This window comes from Pogona vitticeps, chromosome 2 (assembly GCF_051106095.1).
Source record: "Pogona vitticeps strain Pit_001003342236 chromosome 2, PviZW2.1, whole genome shotgun sequence".
Lineage (NCBI taxonomy): Eukaryota > Metazoa > Chordata > Lepidosauria > Squamata > Agamidae > Pogona > Pogona vitticeps.
The window spans coordinates 284,662,630-284,679,427 of NC_135784.1; the positions used below are offsets into that span (position 1 = coordinate 284,662,630).

General features: G+C 41.2%; 1 protein-coding gene across 6 annotated transcripts in view; it reads left to right on the forward strand.

Annotated features, from left to right (window-relative positions):
• PDE4D (phosphodiesterase 4D) overlaps window positions 1-16,798 on the forward strand; it is an 811,089-nt gene that overhangs the window by 707,041 nt on the left and 87,250 nt on the right. The window lies entirely within an intron of this gene.

A 16,798-nucleotide genomic window follows, 5' to 3' on the forward strand; every position in this document is an offset into this window, starting at 1 on the left:
AGATTCTTGCTGTCCATCACAATAACAGGCCACCAGACTGGGGAGGATTGTGCTAAGGTGGCCTAATACAGCCATTGTGTGGGACTGAGGATTTTTGTTGGTGCACTCTGTCTTGTCATAGTATCTGGGAACTGAGAAAGGCTACTCTTATTGTATCTCTTATGCTGAACAGTTATAAAGCCATAGGAGTTGTGGATTGTTCTGGTGAAAAGTTATTAAATTATTTAAAATAAAATTTATTAAAAACTATTAAAGATACAGAGTCATGGACTGTGCTGCATCTAGACACCCTTGCTAATGGCCCCTTTGCTTTGACATCTCTTAGATCCAGTTTTTTACTGATGTAAAGTTGGCTTACTGGGACTTTAAAGAGCATGTGAGTTTACATCTTTGGCAATTCCAGAATCACTTCCTCTTAACTGGCATATTTTTGTGTGTGTGTGTGTGTGTGTGTGTGTGTGTGTGTGTGTGTGTGTGTGTGTGTGTGTGTGTGTGTGTGTGTGTGTGTGTGTGTGTGTGTGTGTGTGTGTGTTTGCACATCCTACTGGGCACACCTCTTTTCTAGTGATGTCCTGGCCCACCATTGGCATTGTTTAGGTTATCTTTCATCTCAGCTTCCCATTTTGGGAAGATGTGGCCTGCTGCCACAAAGGAGATTTCTAGCTGTGTTCAGTCTATGACACTTGCTTGTAGTAAGAAGTTATAATCCAGAGATGTAGGTTCTATTCAAATATTAGTCCTCTCCTGGCCTGCTTCTCAGATCCCCACCCAGCCTTGGCATTTGACATTTCGTGTCCCCCTCACTCCAGCATCATAGACTAATGAGTTGCTGACATTAATGAATCAGCAAAACCCAGTTAAGATTTTCCAGATGGAGTATTCTTTTTGCAAACATGTGGTGTTTTCAGGCAAATACTGCCTGCCTGTTATAATTTGTTTAGCTGTTTTGCTTCTCCCTGTTTTGTGAACTTTGGGATATAAGTGCCAGCTAATTACAGATGTTAGGCAATAGCAGGATGCTGCTGAAGAAATCAGATGGCTTTCCTGAACAAAACTGTCCAACATGAACTATGCCATATGGAGAAGAAAAAAATCAAATGTGCAGTATATTCTTTTGCTATACAGAACCCTTTATTACAAAAATTAACACATTTTCCCACCCCAATGGAGCTGCAGTCCTAAACAGTTACATACTTAACTGGTAGTTAACCCCACAGTGAATTTGGTGACACTTCTGAATATATTTGTATACGATTATCAGATCTCCACTGATAGAATTCTGAGATTTGTAGCTTGGTGTCATTGTATCTTTCCCAGCAGAGTGTCAGTACCAACAGGGAACAGAACATCAGTTTCTGGTTCATCAGTGATAACAGCCTGGTTTCCAAGCCAATATAGTCACACCAAATGAGGACTTCTGAACTGTCTTTTGGATTGAGAAGAGTCTTGTAGACTGTAGAGAAACAATATCTGGAATAATATTAATTAGTTTACTAGATTAACCGTCCAGTCTTAACTCAAAGATGCACCAGCTGGCAGGAGTTAAGATAAGCCTCTTCTACCAGTGGAAATCTCCTTCAGCTAGCAGAAAAGTTCCTCTGCCAACTGACCTCAGAAATGCAAACTGCCTCCAGAAATGGAACGCTCATGGAAAAAAGGCCAGAATAAAGGGGCAGTCCTCAGTAACTTCCAGGGTTCTCAAAATGGAGAGGTTTCAATTTAGCAGAGCTTCAGCTGGCCTAGTATTAGCTTTTTGGCCCGTGGCCATCTTGGCCCCTTAGAATTACTTCCTAAATCTCAAGCAGCACTTAGTATAGATTTTATAAAACAAAATTCTTGTTACTCATTTTTTTTTTAAATAGTGGCTAAAATGCTGCTGCTTTGTTACTCATGTGGAAGGGAAGCTCCGTACAGTTCAGTTACTTCTAGCTGGTGATTAACAAGTCTTTGCTAGGATTCCTGAGTGCATGCCAAACCAGCTGACTCAGTCACCCCCAAGAATCACGGCAGCACCTCATTAATTGGCAACCAGAATTGATTGGAGGCTATTTGGCCATCGGCATGCATAACAAAGCAACAGGATTTCAGCCAATGCATTATAGTTACTCATAGTTACTTTCTTTAAAAATATTACTTTAACAAAACAAAAAATGGGGACCAAAATTCCAAAATGATCTCTCCTAAATAAAGTTTCAATTAGTAAACTACTTTGTACACTTCTCCCTTCAAGAGTGCTGGGGTCAGGGACACTAGACACCTGTGTAGTTCAAAATCTGTGTATGACTCTTATACCCCTTAAAATGTAACTATGTACAAAGCATAGACAGTTGATACTCTCAACCCCATCTCTCTCATCCCCCATCAGCCTCCCAGCATGCCCTAGCACCCTCCCCAGCTGGCACATTAAGCTGCCATGACAGGAAAGGGGGGCTAGCTGCACTTCCAACAACAGTACCCTAGATAAGCCCAAGACCTATCTTTCTCAGGCCACTTCCTGGAGACAAATACTAACACAATATTTATGGAATGCTTATTTATTTAAATATGTATCCTGTTTTTCCATGTATAAAACTATACTTTTTTCTAAAATCTTTAGACTGAAAATTGAGGGTCGTCTTATACACGGAAGTAAGCTGAGGAGAGAACAAAAATAAGTGGAGGGGAAAGCAGGGATCAAAGTGATCCTGCAGGGCTTTGATCCCTGCTTTCTCCTCCACTTGTTAAGCCCCACTTAGATTTCTTAATTTTGGGTTAGAAAAGAGGGGGGTGTCTTATACACGGAAAAATACAGTATTTATTTATTGGGGGAACAAAACCATGCTGTTCAGATCCATGCAATTCAATGGAAAAGAGTACTTGAGACAAATGGCCATTACCAGTTGTTTACAGTGCATAAAAAAGGATCAATATTGGTAATGTCATTACCTTCTCCCCCTCCATAAAGTCTTGCAGGTAAAGCTGTTACTCATAACATGCTACTTCCAAACACTGATTTAAAGTGTAATATTACCTGGCTACCATGTTTCTCCCAAAATAAGACTGGGTCTTATATTAGTTTTTGCTCCAAAAAATGCATTAGGGCTTATTTTCAGGGGATGTTTTGTTTTTTTCATGTACAACAATCTACATTTATTCAAATACAGTCATGTCCTCTTCTGGTTGCTGCACAGTGGTGGAGACCAGGCTTTCACTTAACTAGGGCTTATTTTTAGGGTGTGGTTTATATTATGAGCATCCTGAAAAATCTTACTAGGGCTTATTTTCAGGTTAGGTCTTATTTTCGGAAAAACAGGGTACATAACTGCTGATAGATCTTGCTGATTAGAGTGTTCCATCATTCTGACATTATCACTAAAAATTCTCTGCTTCTAATTAATCACCAACTACATCACTAACTTCAGCGGGATGCAAAAGTCATCTGGCATAGAACAAATCTTTATGGCAGGGTTTCATAAGGGAGTAAGCAGTTCTTCAGGTATCCTCAAGTGATTTTTAGACCAGTAAAATAGTGGGGTAGAGGGATCAGCTTAAGAAATTGTCTTCTCCCTTTGCTCTTAAGTCCTGGTCTGATGCTTTGCAGCTCTAGAAGATGCACTACATAAAAGGAGAAATGTTGCTAAGAAAGAATTTCAGATGGTGTCACTGGATATAAAAGAGAGTAATTTCCTTTGCATTTTAATAGTTGAGCAAAAAAATTGGCATTTCAGCAATTGTACCTTGTTGGCAAAGCTCACTTACTAGCATTCCTTCTAGAACTTGTCAATGAATGATACAGAATCTCTGCCTTCTTTTGTATTCTATCATCTAATTTAAGTGATAGCACTATGTCTTTTTAATCTGGAATCTAGCATCCAGCTCATACAAGCATTTTGACAAAGTGATTGGGAGCTTTGACAAGCTGCCAGAGCAACTTAAAAGCTCCATTAGCCAAGCTCCCAGCCTGAATAGATGCAGTGATATGTGGAAGGAGGAACAGATTGTGGCTTTGCCATGTTGCCTCCATAGCAAACTGATCGTGTAAATTGGTTCTTGGTTTGAACTCATTAGGATGAACCATCTCTTGGGTGGTTCTCATTTCCTAGAAGCACAGTAACACGGAACCCACAAAAATCACACACCCGTAAAAATCAAAACAAGTCAGGAAATAGTTATCAGCTCCCAGAACAATCCAGCCAGCATGGCCAGTGGAAGGCACAGGGAGCATTTTTGTTTGAGTGTCCACACAGTTTGAGTATTAACACAAATACAAGTAAGGGGGGGGGATCAATATGTTAAGAAAAACTGAATACTAATCTTTATGCCTAAACTCAATAAATATTACCACTAACAGGTAACCTTCTTCTGAGCAAACTGACTTGCCACTTCTTCTGTTCTTCCAGAGCATTTGTGAAATTGCTGTCCACCAAATAGTAAATGTGTGGGAGTATGTACTTTCCACAAGCCAGTATACCATTATGAAATCAGCAGGTCTGAAGTGGACATAATTTTGTGCTAAAGTGTCCCTGCTCTCTATGTACATTTGACATTTTGCAAGAGGATGTAATGTGGAAAAATCTACAAAGCTTTCTCTGGGAGAAATTAAAGGGACATCAGAACTTCAGGATTCCACCTATTCTATTCCATTTCCCTCCCAAAGTCCCTTCAGCATAGGGAATAAAAACATATAATAATTGTGTGCCATCAAATCAATTTTCACTTACTCTATTGTGACCCCTTTCAGGGTTTTCAGTGTTGACAGAAATGGTTAACCATTCCCTTCTCCTGAGGGCATCCTGGGATTGTGCAGCCTGCCCAAGGCCATATAGGCTGGCTCTTCTGGGATGCATAGTGGGGAATCAAACTCCCCACCTCTGGCTCTACAACCAGCTACCTAATTCACTGGCACATTTAGAGCTTTACCTTTTCCAAACCCTTGACATTTTGTAATTTCTCCTACTAGCTACAGGGAGCTAATTCTATAAAGCTTCATGACGGTTTGTCCCTTTTCCTTTTCTCCTGCAGACACTGCAGTTGCACGTCATATCTCCTGTCTATGTATATGAATGGCCTTGACTACTTTATCTGCTGCACTAATTCTGAATACGTACTTTCACTTTTGAGATGTTCTCCCCCCCAGTCATCAGCTGTGGTAGTGTAGCATTTACAAAACCTGAATGTTGTGCAAGGCTTTTTATGTACAGCAATGACCCATCCCCCTCCTCTCTTGCTAGAAGGAAATACTGAGACAGGATTTTAGGACCTGATTCTGATTTCATGGGAGATTCTTTAAAGTGACTAATAAAAATCCTCTTTTTAACTCCATTATTCTATGACTCTATGATTTAGAGTGAATCCAAGACATGTACATGTATGCCAGGACAATCTGACCTTTGCACAGACAGAGACTATCCTATTTTTTTAAAATCACCTTGATTACTTTAATTAAGTCTCAGATTGAATATTTGATACAGGTTGGCAGGCATGCTGACACCTATATTCAAAGTAAGTTTTTTGAAAAAAAAATGACTGAAGGACTACACATCCTTTAATAACATAGCCAGCATGGGCAGAGTTACAGAGGTTGATTGTATGGGAGTCTGTTGTGCTCCGTGGCCCCTGCTGGAATGGTTGGGATTGCTCTAAAAAAATTGACTATGCAATGTCTTTGTTAAAAGAGTTCCAGGCCTACCTCAATGCATACCAATTCAACCCAGACTGGTGTAGGGTTGGAGCCTACCATTTATTTGGAACACTTAAGCCAATATTTGAGCAGGGGAAGTGATTGATTTGCAATATCCAGAGGTGGCCCACTTATTAAGCCACTTACAGTATTGGCTTTGGAACAGTCTCTGACTTGATTAGACTGATCTAATCAAGCGCAACCATTTCAAAGGGGTTCATCATAGTTCAGTTCCTGCAGCTAGTACTATAGTGACACCCACAGTCTAACAAAGTAGTATTTCCAGCACTGGTTCAGTTGATGTCCATATGCTTGGATGAGTGCCTGTTTTTGTATTAGCAGTTGTGAGAGAATTGCTGTGAGATGAAAGCATAGCAGAGCGATTTCCTTGGACAAGAACCTTGTGGCAGGCGCTTATGCACCCTGGTGCCCTCTCTTTGACATTTTCTGTTGTATGTCCCGTACTAAATGGTAGTGAATTCATAAATCATAAATATGCGCAGTGAACATCACACTGTTCTGCCCAATCTGAATTTTCCTGAACTCTGGAAAGCCGTGACAAAACACATGGTGGAGAATGCGTTTTAATCCTAAGGCTGGTCTCCTTCACTGGAATAGAGTCAAAATCCTTTATCACCACTAACTCACAGTACCTTGCTTGGAAACAAACCGTTCTCTCTGTTTCCATTATAGAAATGTGAATGGAGTTGCTTGAAAGTTGCCAGATCTCAGGCTGCTGGTTGGAGTCGCTCCTCCTTCCCAGGGGCCTCGCCTGTGGTGTTCTTCCCTCCGGTCTTTGCCTGCCCAGACTCTGTGACATCACAAGGATCCAGAGGCAGGGCAAGTTTCTCTCCTCTCACAAGTGTGAGAAGTGGATACTGAGCTTGCAAAAAGCAGATCCTGCAATCTTGAGAAACCTAGTTTCTGTGGTAACCCAAAAGAGCTCTAGGCATATGTAGCAGAGAGGAATTAATAGGCTTGGGGGAACCCCATGAGTTTCAGAAGCACAATTTAAAAGAGTAGCAACTTTAAGGCATGTGGGGGGTAGCTTGGGTATGTTCAGAGGCCAGAGAATAATTTGTTGCAGGTCACCAGTCCTTAACACTGTTTTACTCATCTGAATAAAATCAGTCAATCAATCACTTACTCTGACTCTTTTTGTAGGAGCTACAACCCCCCCTTCCAATAAGCTGATGCAGGTGGGCATTAGGAAGTGAGGGGTTTGGGTAATTAAAGCCATGACAAAGACTTGTCTTTAATCAGGCATGCTCCAGATACAAAACTGCCTAGAAGCTTACATTAAGGTGGCGGTTACGTACCTGCTAATATTTAATGAACTTACTCCACATGCATGGCCTCGACATTTTTTAAAGTTATCTTTTTGTATTTTTTTATTCATATCAGAGCACTGCACAATTTAAAATTATGAATATATATATGCAATATAGGTGAAGTTTAATTGTGTCAGTTGTGCTGGCACAGCCGTGCTCTACATTGAGCTACATTAGAGGTGTCAAAATGTGTGCATTAATACGAGGTGGAAGGGGGAGGAAATGGGAACATTTGTGTGTGGGGGGGGGAAGCTTCTTTTTCTCCTCTTTACTTTTAGCCTTGCAAAGAACTGCAGCAGCGTTGCGAATTACCATCGTGTCAACAGTGCTTCAAAGTCGAGCCTGTAACCCTTTTTGAAAGCAAGCAAAAAAAACCTCTCTTTTTTTTTTTTCTCAGGCTGCCCCGGCGGCTTATGCGTATCTAAATCCCTTCCACTGGAAGAGGAAATCCAGTCCGGAGATTAGAGGAAGCCCAGCCGCTTTGAACAAGAGTAGCCTCTGAGGGTTGGTTTCTGATGTCGCGCTAAGCATGATAAGAATGCCATTGACGTCAGCAGAGGCATCAGCAGGGCGAGCGGCACCCCTGCTCTGGAAACCGCACCAGGCGATTGCAAGCGCTTTTGAAAATTAAAAGCCGCTGTTGGCAGGCAGGCAGGCGGGAGGATGGAAGGATGGTAGGCAGGCAGGCAGGCAGGCAGGCAGGCAGGCAAGCAAGCAGGGGAAGCAACAGCAGCAGCAGCAACGGCTCTTGGCCAGCTGCTGTCGCCTCTACTTTTCCTGTAAATAAAAGGGAAGGTGGAGGGAAATCCGCGGTGTGTTGATTAAGAGACGTAACATTCACCCAAGGCGGGGTAGGGCGGCCAGTGGAAGGATAATGTCATTTTCTTAGCTTATTTTGGCCTGCGTTATCGTTTGTATTCTAGGAAATGCAAGTTGTTGATTCTTTTTCCCCCCTGCTCACCTAACAAAGCATTTCAACTCCCATAATTTTATTGGGGGGGTGGAGGTTAGATTGAAAGATTTAAATGGAAAAGTTAATGATTCGCCTCATCTCAGAATATTTCTATAACAGTGGGCAGTATTTGATGGACTGAGAACACCCATCACCGGCAGTAAGCCATGATTCTGAACAGCGTAATATGAAATGAAGTGCCTGGAATGTAGGAGCAGTAGAATCTGGCTATTTTTTCAGAATGTATGAGATCTATTTTCCATCTTTACGCTAGTAAACCGAAGGCAGTGTGTGGTTCACCTCTTGCTTATTCTTTACAACACAACCACCCAGTGAGGTGGATTGGGTTGAAGGGTTAGCTGAGTGGAGCTTAAAAGTTTGGTCTTGTGGACGGCAGTCCAGGGATAGGAATGTGGCAGGCTGTGGGCCAGATGCAGCCTCAGCGGTTTTCCCCACCCTAGATTTTGGGTTCCTCCTAGACCTCCCCAAAGCCCATCTGTCAAGTAAGGAAAAAATGACAAAATATATGCTTGTTTTACACCTGGGAACTTCCAAGGAGTACCAATTTTGCCTTAATGCTCATGGGGCCTGAGCAACAGAGTGGTTTAAAGGTCACGGCAGGACTTTTTAGTAGGTCCACAAACAGTGTTCCCTTTAATGCTTTGCCTTGCCCCTTGTGCATGCAGGGGACAGAGTTTCATCCAAAACTGGAACTCAATAGGTTTCAACACCGGCTGCTGATGCATAGCTCTGATGGGGCTATGCACACACATGTATACACATGTGAGCAGCTTAGAGGGAATGTTGTCCACAAATGAACTGGCTGTCAGTTCATTTGGGGGCTTATTCAAAGTCCCTGTCATGGAGGAGCACACAGTCGCAGTAACCAGCTCCCCAGTCAGCTGCCTGGCTGCAGGATTTTGCACCAGTTGAAGTTTCTGAAATATCTGCTGGGGCAGCCCCATGTAGAGTTCATTGCAGTAATCCAAAAGGAAAGTAACAAGGGCATATGCCACCAGTCCTCAAACTTTTTAAAACATCTTCCAGGTTTGCCTGTACATTTGCTTCCATTCTTTACCTTCTCAGATATATTCTCTCATTCTTGCCTGTACTACGATCTGAGGTGTCCATAGTTTGACATCTGAATAATTTCAGCTGGCAACCACAACTTATCCCTGAACCCAGTAAACTATGGTTCCAACAGCCATTGTATTATAAGTGTTGCTATCAGCAAACTAAGGTTATATGGTGTTTACGAAACTTGTGAGGAACATTCCAGTTCACATTGCCTACGCTTCTGACCTGAGACTGCGTCCCTATATTGAAAGTTGTTTTAAGTAAAGAAGCCTGGTTTACACATGTGAATATGACTTTTTGAGCCTTTATATATATTCTGCCCCATGCACAGCTCTCTGGTGCCTAGCCTGATGAAGATTAGTATGGATTGAAAGCTAGCCTTTCTTTATAATTTTTTGTTTAGGTTTAAGAAAGGTATCATGTACCCTCACCTTTGGATTTCATACAGTGGATTATTTTATCCCAGAAAAGGAGCATCCCCTATTTGGAAATGAAATTCATTTATGACCCTGTGATTATGTCTTTCTCTCTCTTTCTCTCCCCCCTCCTCACCACACTCTTCTTCTCCCTCCCCCAGTCTGTCTGGTGGACTTTTTGTCAAAATACTCTGGAAAAACCCAGCAAGTAGTTATTTATTTTATTTATTTATCTGAATTTCTATCTCACCCATCTGGTGGCGAGGCCCCTACTCTGGGCAGCTTACAAAATAATAACATAAACATATAATAAAATTACAACAATAATCTAGTAGACCTTCACAGAAAAAAGCCAAATTCTAAATATAAAATAACTCTTACAAAAATATGTATATATACATTAAAAATACTACCTTGAGTTCCACAGAGGAAAGGGAAAAATGTAAAATGTGCAAAAATAAATACACTCTCCAAAATGTAGGAAAATCAAACAAAGACTTTTTTTTTCAGTGAGAAAAATGAGCCATAGCTACTCCATACAGATTGTTTTCCCAAAGACATTGCTATCTGCACTTGTTCTTTCATACGTCTGGGTCACTTCCTGTTTAGCTGGGTTTAACTATCTTTTCATTCTGACCTCATGTCTTCCTAACACCATCCTTCCTATTTCTGACATCTTTTTCCTGAGATTGCTGCTGTACGGCAAATGCCATCTCATGGTTCCACATTATCCTGAATTCCATCAGCCATTCTGTACGTGCTCGGTGTCAACCTTCCTAAACCTTAACTCGTTTTCAAATGGTGTTTCATAAACATACTCCTTTTTATATCTCAACAATAGTTAGTTGTTTTTTTATTGTGTAACCTCTTGCTGGAAAGAAGAAAAAGGAAAACACTTTTATTTTCTCTGAGTCCCTTGTCTGTACAGATTTGCACATTGAAGATGGGGCATTTTGCAGAGTCCTCAGAGCTCCGAGTTTACGAAATTCAGGGTTAAGGGGATGACACCATGCTCAACTTTACAGAGGACCTCTGGATACCTATTGTAAAAAAAGCAAAATTGCAGAATTGGGAGGTCTTCTTTAAAAAAACAAAACAAACCTTTTAACAACGAAACTCCTTACATTTCTACCCAGAAGTAACTTAAGTCAGATGTAGATCCAGGTAAGCTTATGTAAGACAGTAACAAACATTGTGTCTATGTTTATGTACACTGAGAAGAAAACTCTTATGTCTTTCTAGGCATGCATAGGATTCTGGCCTGCCTGTCTGATCTGACATACAGCTCAGCCTGAGTAAATCAGATTGCAAATGTACAGACTCAGAGCTACAGTTGCTCCTTATTTCACATATGGAACACTGCAAATATTCCCAGTCATCTTGGCCCACTCACAATCTATTGGGAGGGGGGCAGTGGAGATATATGAAACTAAAGCCAGTTGCATTTCTAATTTTCTAAAAAATACTGTGCAATATTGCAGTATAGCATATTTTCATGACAGTATTTTCACTGTAAATCTCAACAAAATATCCAGCTTTGATATAAAGCAAAAGATGCCTGCTAGTATTTAATGTGGCTTAAAACAAAACATTTTTACATTCTCATCATCCTTACAGTAACTAGAAAAAGGTTATACCAGGAAGTGTTACTGGATTCTGAAGAATGAGGATATGACAGCAACAACAAAATTACGGGATCTATGACTGTTTATAAGATTTAGCAGTCTGGACAATGTTCAAAACGTGGATTTAATGTTTTGACTAGATTAAAATATATTCATTTATTTGGTTTTTAATTAAGCAATGGAAATGTGTGACATCTCTGGTGTTTGGTTTTTTAATAGAAAAAGTGCAGGTAGTTCTTATACGACTTCTTTTTAAAAGCTATTTTCTTTAAAGGCCAGTGTTCTGATTTTCAAGAAGAAATAGGCCCTTTAAGCCTCTCATGCACTGATATGACCCCATTACCTATTTTGTCATCAGGATGCAGCCAGATTCTGTATAGGTGAGGCCCATAAAGTGGACAAAAGTGTCACAGAAAGTAGAAGAAATGACCTCATACCAGATGGGACATCTAGCCCATACATTTATTTATCATGTATATGATTTATATCCTTGTATCCTTTTGCAATACTAAAACATGGTTAAACAAAATATAATATTACAACATAATTGAAATAAAAGCTAATTAAAAGGATATTTTTAAAAAGATTGCCCACTGCAGTCATTAAGGTCCTTTCTCCTCACTTGTCTTCTGCTTTGTTTATTTGGAAATGCCAGGGACCTTTTGCATGCCTAAAGAAGCAGTGGTTCCCCCTCAGGGAATAATTCCTCAGGGAATAAAACTCTAGTCCTTATGGAACAAATGGATACTGATTGCTATGCTGACACAAAAAGACTGTTGTTTCATTTCTTGCAAAGAAACTGTTACTAGACTGGCAATCATGCTGTAGCTTGATTCACAGCCTATTCTGTGGATTAGTTGATCACATGGAAACTATGGGCTGTTTTAGTGCAAGTGTCCACATGGACATTTCAATCCAATGCAGTTCGATACATGCCACAGCCCCTCCTTCCTTTGATCCCAACTCATTGTAAGGCTGATGGGATGTTTAAAGTGTTGCATGGCATTAAGGGATGGTTTTCCAAAGTTCTCCATAACATATACAGTAAACATAAGCACATATACTGCAGAAACATAATAATCAGAAAGTTGTTTCTGTTTCATACCAACTTTTATATTTTTGTTGTTGTTGTGCATGCAGAGGTGGTTTAGTGATGAACTAACCTATCAATGTGGTGATAAGGTGAGCTAAACCCAGTAGTTTGTTTTTTAAATAAAAATAAGCTTTGAAGTGACTAGGGAGAAAGATAGCACAAGTGGGTGTTCCCACTGTTCAAATCATCGCACCCAGCTTAGTTCATCACCAGAATACCACTCATAGTCTTGCCTCGCATCCTTTGGAGAACAAAACAACTGATCACATGGGGGAAACACTGTTGCAGCAGAACCACCCTTTTGAGCCCTCTCCTGTGGGACCTTTAGGGTCTCTGCACTTTTCCTCAAGGTGGGGAAGCACTCAAGAAGGCCAGGATTTACCTCACCAGGCTCCAGAGAGGGATTGCCGTGTTAAAATAGTTTATTCATGCTGCCACCATCCTGCTTCTGAAAATCTCCCTGCACACAGAACCTACGCTGTAGTCTTGGTCAAATGACAAGATATGAGATTCAGAATCTGAGTTCCTCTAAAATAGGTGCCTTTAATGGTTTCTTGAAAAAGAGTAAAAAAGAATAAAGATAGATTGAAGGATAAACTTGGCTGAATTCCAGGAAATAAAGAAGTTGTAAAATCAAGGAAACATTGCAAAAACAAGAAACAGACCTTTGGACATTAGCAAAGAAATACATGTTTCAAAACCATAAAAGACTAACCTGCCATAAGGGCCATGACTTGAAGATAGAGGTGACAACACCAAGCTTGAATGAGCAACCAGAAATACTAAAGCTCCAGGAACAGTGTTTGTAATTTAATGGCAGAGCACATGCTTTGCATACAGGAGGTCCAGGTTCAATATCTGGTATGTCCAAGTAGACCTTGGAAAGAATCCCTCTTGGAAGTCTGGAGAGCTGTTGCTAGTCCGTGTCAACAATATTGCACCAGATGGATGGATAGTCTGACTTAATGTAAAGCAACTTCTTATGCATTTTATATCTCAGGCTGGAGCTTGAGGAGGCTTCCCATGGGCAACTGCCTGGACTCTGCTTGAAAAGAAGGTTGACAAATGGGCCCTTGATCTGATTCAAAAGGACCTTCTTCTGTTTTTACGGTGACAGTCTGAACAGCCAACTAACTCAGCTCTTGGGGAAAGACATCTTTTATTAGCATTAATAGCTACAACATAATGGTGTCCTGAATCTGTATTTAGAAGCAGAAGCACCAATAGAATGTGCTTCTAAGGAGGCTGTCTCCATAAACAGGCAATCCACTTTTATAGCTAAACTTTATGAGCCCAAATCAAGAGTGACTGTACATATAGGGTACCGGAAAGGCCTAGCCTGTGGTGCCTCCATGGTGGACAAGAAGATCTTCCTTAGCTTCCTAACAGCAGCTGGCAAGTTCTGGAAACTGTGGAGATACAAGATAACACACATCTAGTCCTTCTGTGTAAATTGTACTTCAGTTGCACCTAGAGTGGTTGCAATGACCAGATAGGCGGGGTATAAATGGAGTAAATAAATAAATAAATAAAATTGCCACAGTATTCCTTCACAATAGTCCAGATCTATTACTTATTAATATTCACTGTGAGGGTTCTTCCCTGATGATGTGAGCAGGAGCCAATCCTGGGCTGTTTTTTGGTTGTTGTTTTTTTTTTAGCCATCATTCCTTCCTCTTGCAGTGATAACACCTCTGAGCAGATGAATGACAGCCTGTTTATCCTAAATGTTCTGTTTACCACATGCCCTTTCTTTCCCTCCCCTGCCGTACTTGGCTTTCATCTGCAAGGGATTTATGGAATTTATGACTCGGTTCGTTTGATGTGGCACAGTTCCACATGTGAGTGATGGCAAGCTGGAAAGCCCGCTAGGTGTTCTTGCCAAGAATAATTGGCTTCTGCATTGTGGAACAGCTCAAATATTGTGAGCATCGCAGTATGTAATTTGGGTGTGCGTATTGCCTGTAGTTCAAAGCATTTTACTAGCCCGCAGTGGCACACTGAGTTTCCTGTTGGTTGTCTTTGTGTATGTTTATAAAGCAGGCTGAACACCATGCTAGAAGGAGGCCAATAGTTAGCCTTTAAATTTCTCCAGATTAGAGGGAGGTTAGGGTGAAAATCTCCTAATTAACTTTTTGTTGCTGTTAGACAGAGGGGAAAAAGAAACCACCACTGACACAGCAGAATTAATCAGAGGGTATGGGAATTAAGCAATGAATACTTCTCAGAAATCATGATTTATGTCCTGTGATAGGAAGTCATTCTGGATGCAGGCAAATAAGTTTTCTGGAACTTGCACAAGGCTCGGAAATATTCGGGACTTAGTACTTGTTTGCCTTCCCAACAATGGATGTGTCTGTAAACTACACCCCCAGGTTAAAACTGCACACTAGGACTACTACCGAGCTCCAGTCCATTCCTCAAATATAGTTTAACTTAGAGAGGAGGGAGCAAAGCAGATAGAGACAAAGTACCACTGCCATTTGGTGTCTCTTTGCTCTCTTTCTCTTGTGGCCGTAAGTAAAAAGTGCCTTGTTTGCACTGTGTGTCCCTGGATAATATGAAGCAAAGGGGGAGAGGTGCATAGTGCCATGAAGTCCCTTCAGCTCCTGTTCCTGTTAGATACTTTGAAGAAAAAGAGGTGGGGGAAGCAGCAAACATAGTGGCAGCAGCTCATTGTCTCTTATGAGACCTAATTTGCCTCTTAAATCAGGAAAAACCATTGTTATTGGCTGAGGATGAATAATGCAGCTAAATTATGGAGGAGGTGAGAGTTGCACCATTTCCTTCTGAAACTCAAGAGCTAGTGGCAGCTGTATTTCGAGACAGGAACAACCAACCCTGTTTGAACAAATAACCCCTTTTTCCTCTGGAAATGATAATTTTATTTATTTATTTATTTAAAATATTTTACCCCCACCTTTCTCCTTGAAAAGGACTCAAGGCAGCTTACAACATTGAAAGGCAATATTTAAACTTTAAAACGACAATGGTTAACATTATTAAAAGACGGTATTTAGAACTATGAAAAATGAGTATAGATAGGCATCTTATATTATTAAAAGGCAATATTAAAGCTAGGAACAATATGTATATAAATATTAAAGAGAAAGGGAAAAAAAGTCACTCTGAGAAATGGAAAACCCAAAAATGGGAAAGACAACAACAATCCCTCTAAAACTCACACACAAGTAGCTAGTTACTGAGGGAGGGTTTGCCTGATGAGAAAGGTCTTTGCCTGCTTGCAGAAGGGCAGCAAAGATGGGGCCAGTCTGCCCTCCTGTAGGAGGGAGGGCCAAAGTGTGGAAGCAGCAACAGAGAAGGCCCTCTCCTGTGTCCGCACCAAACACACCCATGAAGAGGAAGGAAAGGCCTCTCCTGATGATCTTAACACCTGAGCCAGCTCATAATGGGAGATACGGTCTTTGAGATACTTTGGACCCAGACCATTTACGGCTTTATAGGTTAAAACCAGCACTTTAAATCCAGTGGAGCTGCTTTGTTTGTTTGTTCAGTCGTTTAGTCGTGTCCGACTCTTCGTGACCCCATGGACCAGAGCACGCCAGGCCCTCCTATCTTCCACCACCTCCCGGAGTTGTGTCAAATTCATGTTGGTTGCTTCGATGACACTGTCCAACCATCTCATCCTCGGTCATCCCCTTCTCCTCTTGCCTTCACACTTTCCCAACATCAAAGTCTTTTCCAAGGAGTCTTCTCTTCTCATGAGATGGCCAAAGTACTGGAGCCTCAGCTTCAGGATCTGTCCTTCCAATGAGCACTCGGGGTTGATTTCCTTTAGAATTGATAGGTTTGTTCTCTTTGCAGTCCAGGGAACTCTCAAGAGTCTCCTCCACCACCACAATTCAAAGGCATCAATTCTTCGGCGGTCAGCTTTCTTTATGGTCCAGCTCTCACTTCCATACAACACTACAGGAAAAACCATAGCTTTGACTATTCGGACTTTTGTTGGCAAAGTGATGTCTCTGCTTTTTAAGATGCTGTCAAGGTTTGTCATTGCTTTCCTTCCAAGAAGCAGGCGTCTTTTAATTTCGGGGCTGCTGTCTCCATCTGCAGTGATCATGGAGCCCAAGAAAGTAAAATCTGCCACTGCCTCCATATCTTCCCCTTCTATTTCCCAGGAGGTGATGGGACCAGTGGCCATGATCTTAGTTTTTTTGATGTTGAGTTTCAGACCGTTTTTTGCACTCTCCTCTTTCACCCTCATTACAAGGTTCTTTAGTTCCTCCTCACTTTCCGCCATCAGAGTGGTATCATCTGCATATCGGAGGTTGTTGATATTTCTTCCTGCAATCTTAATTCCAGTTTGGGATTCCTCCAGTCCAGCCTTCCGCATGATGTATTCTGCATATAAGTTAAATAAGCAGGGTGACAATATACAGCCTTGTCATACTCCTTTCCCAATTTTGAACCAATCCGTTGTTCCATATCCATATCCCTGCTGAAACAGGGGAATTGTGTTCTCCTCTTCCTTACCTATAGGGAAGTTGCACCCATGCCTCATAGCAGCATAAATAGGAGACGGTGCCACTTGCCCTCACCTGCCCCCCCCCCCCAAAACCTAGCTACAACTCTGGAGAGAGGGTTTTTTTAACATGACCTTTTTCTTCACCCTTGCCTTTTAAAA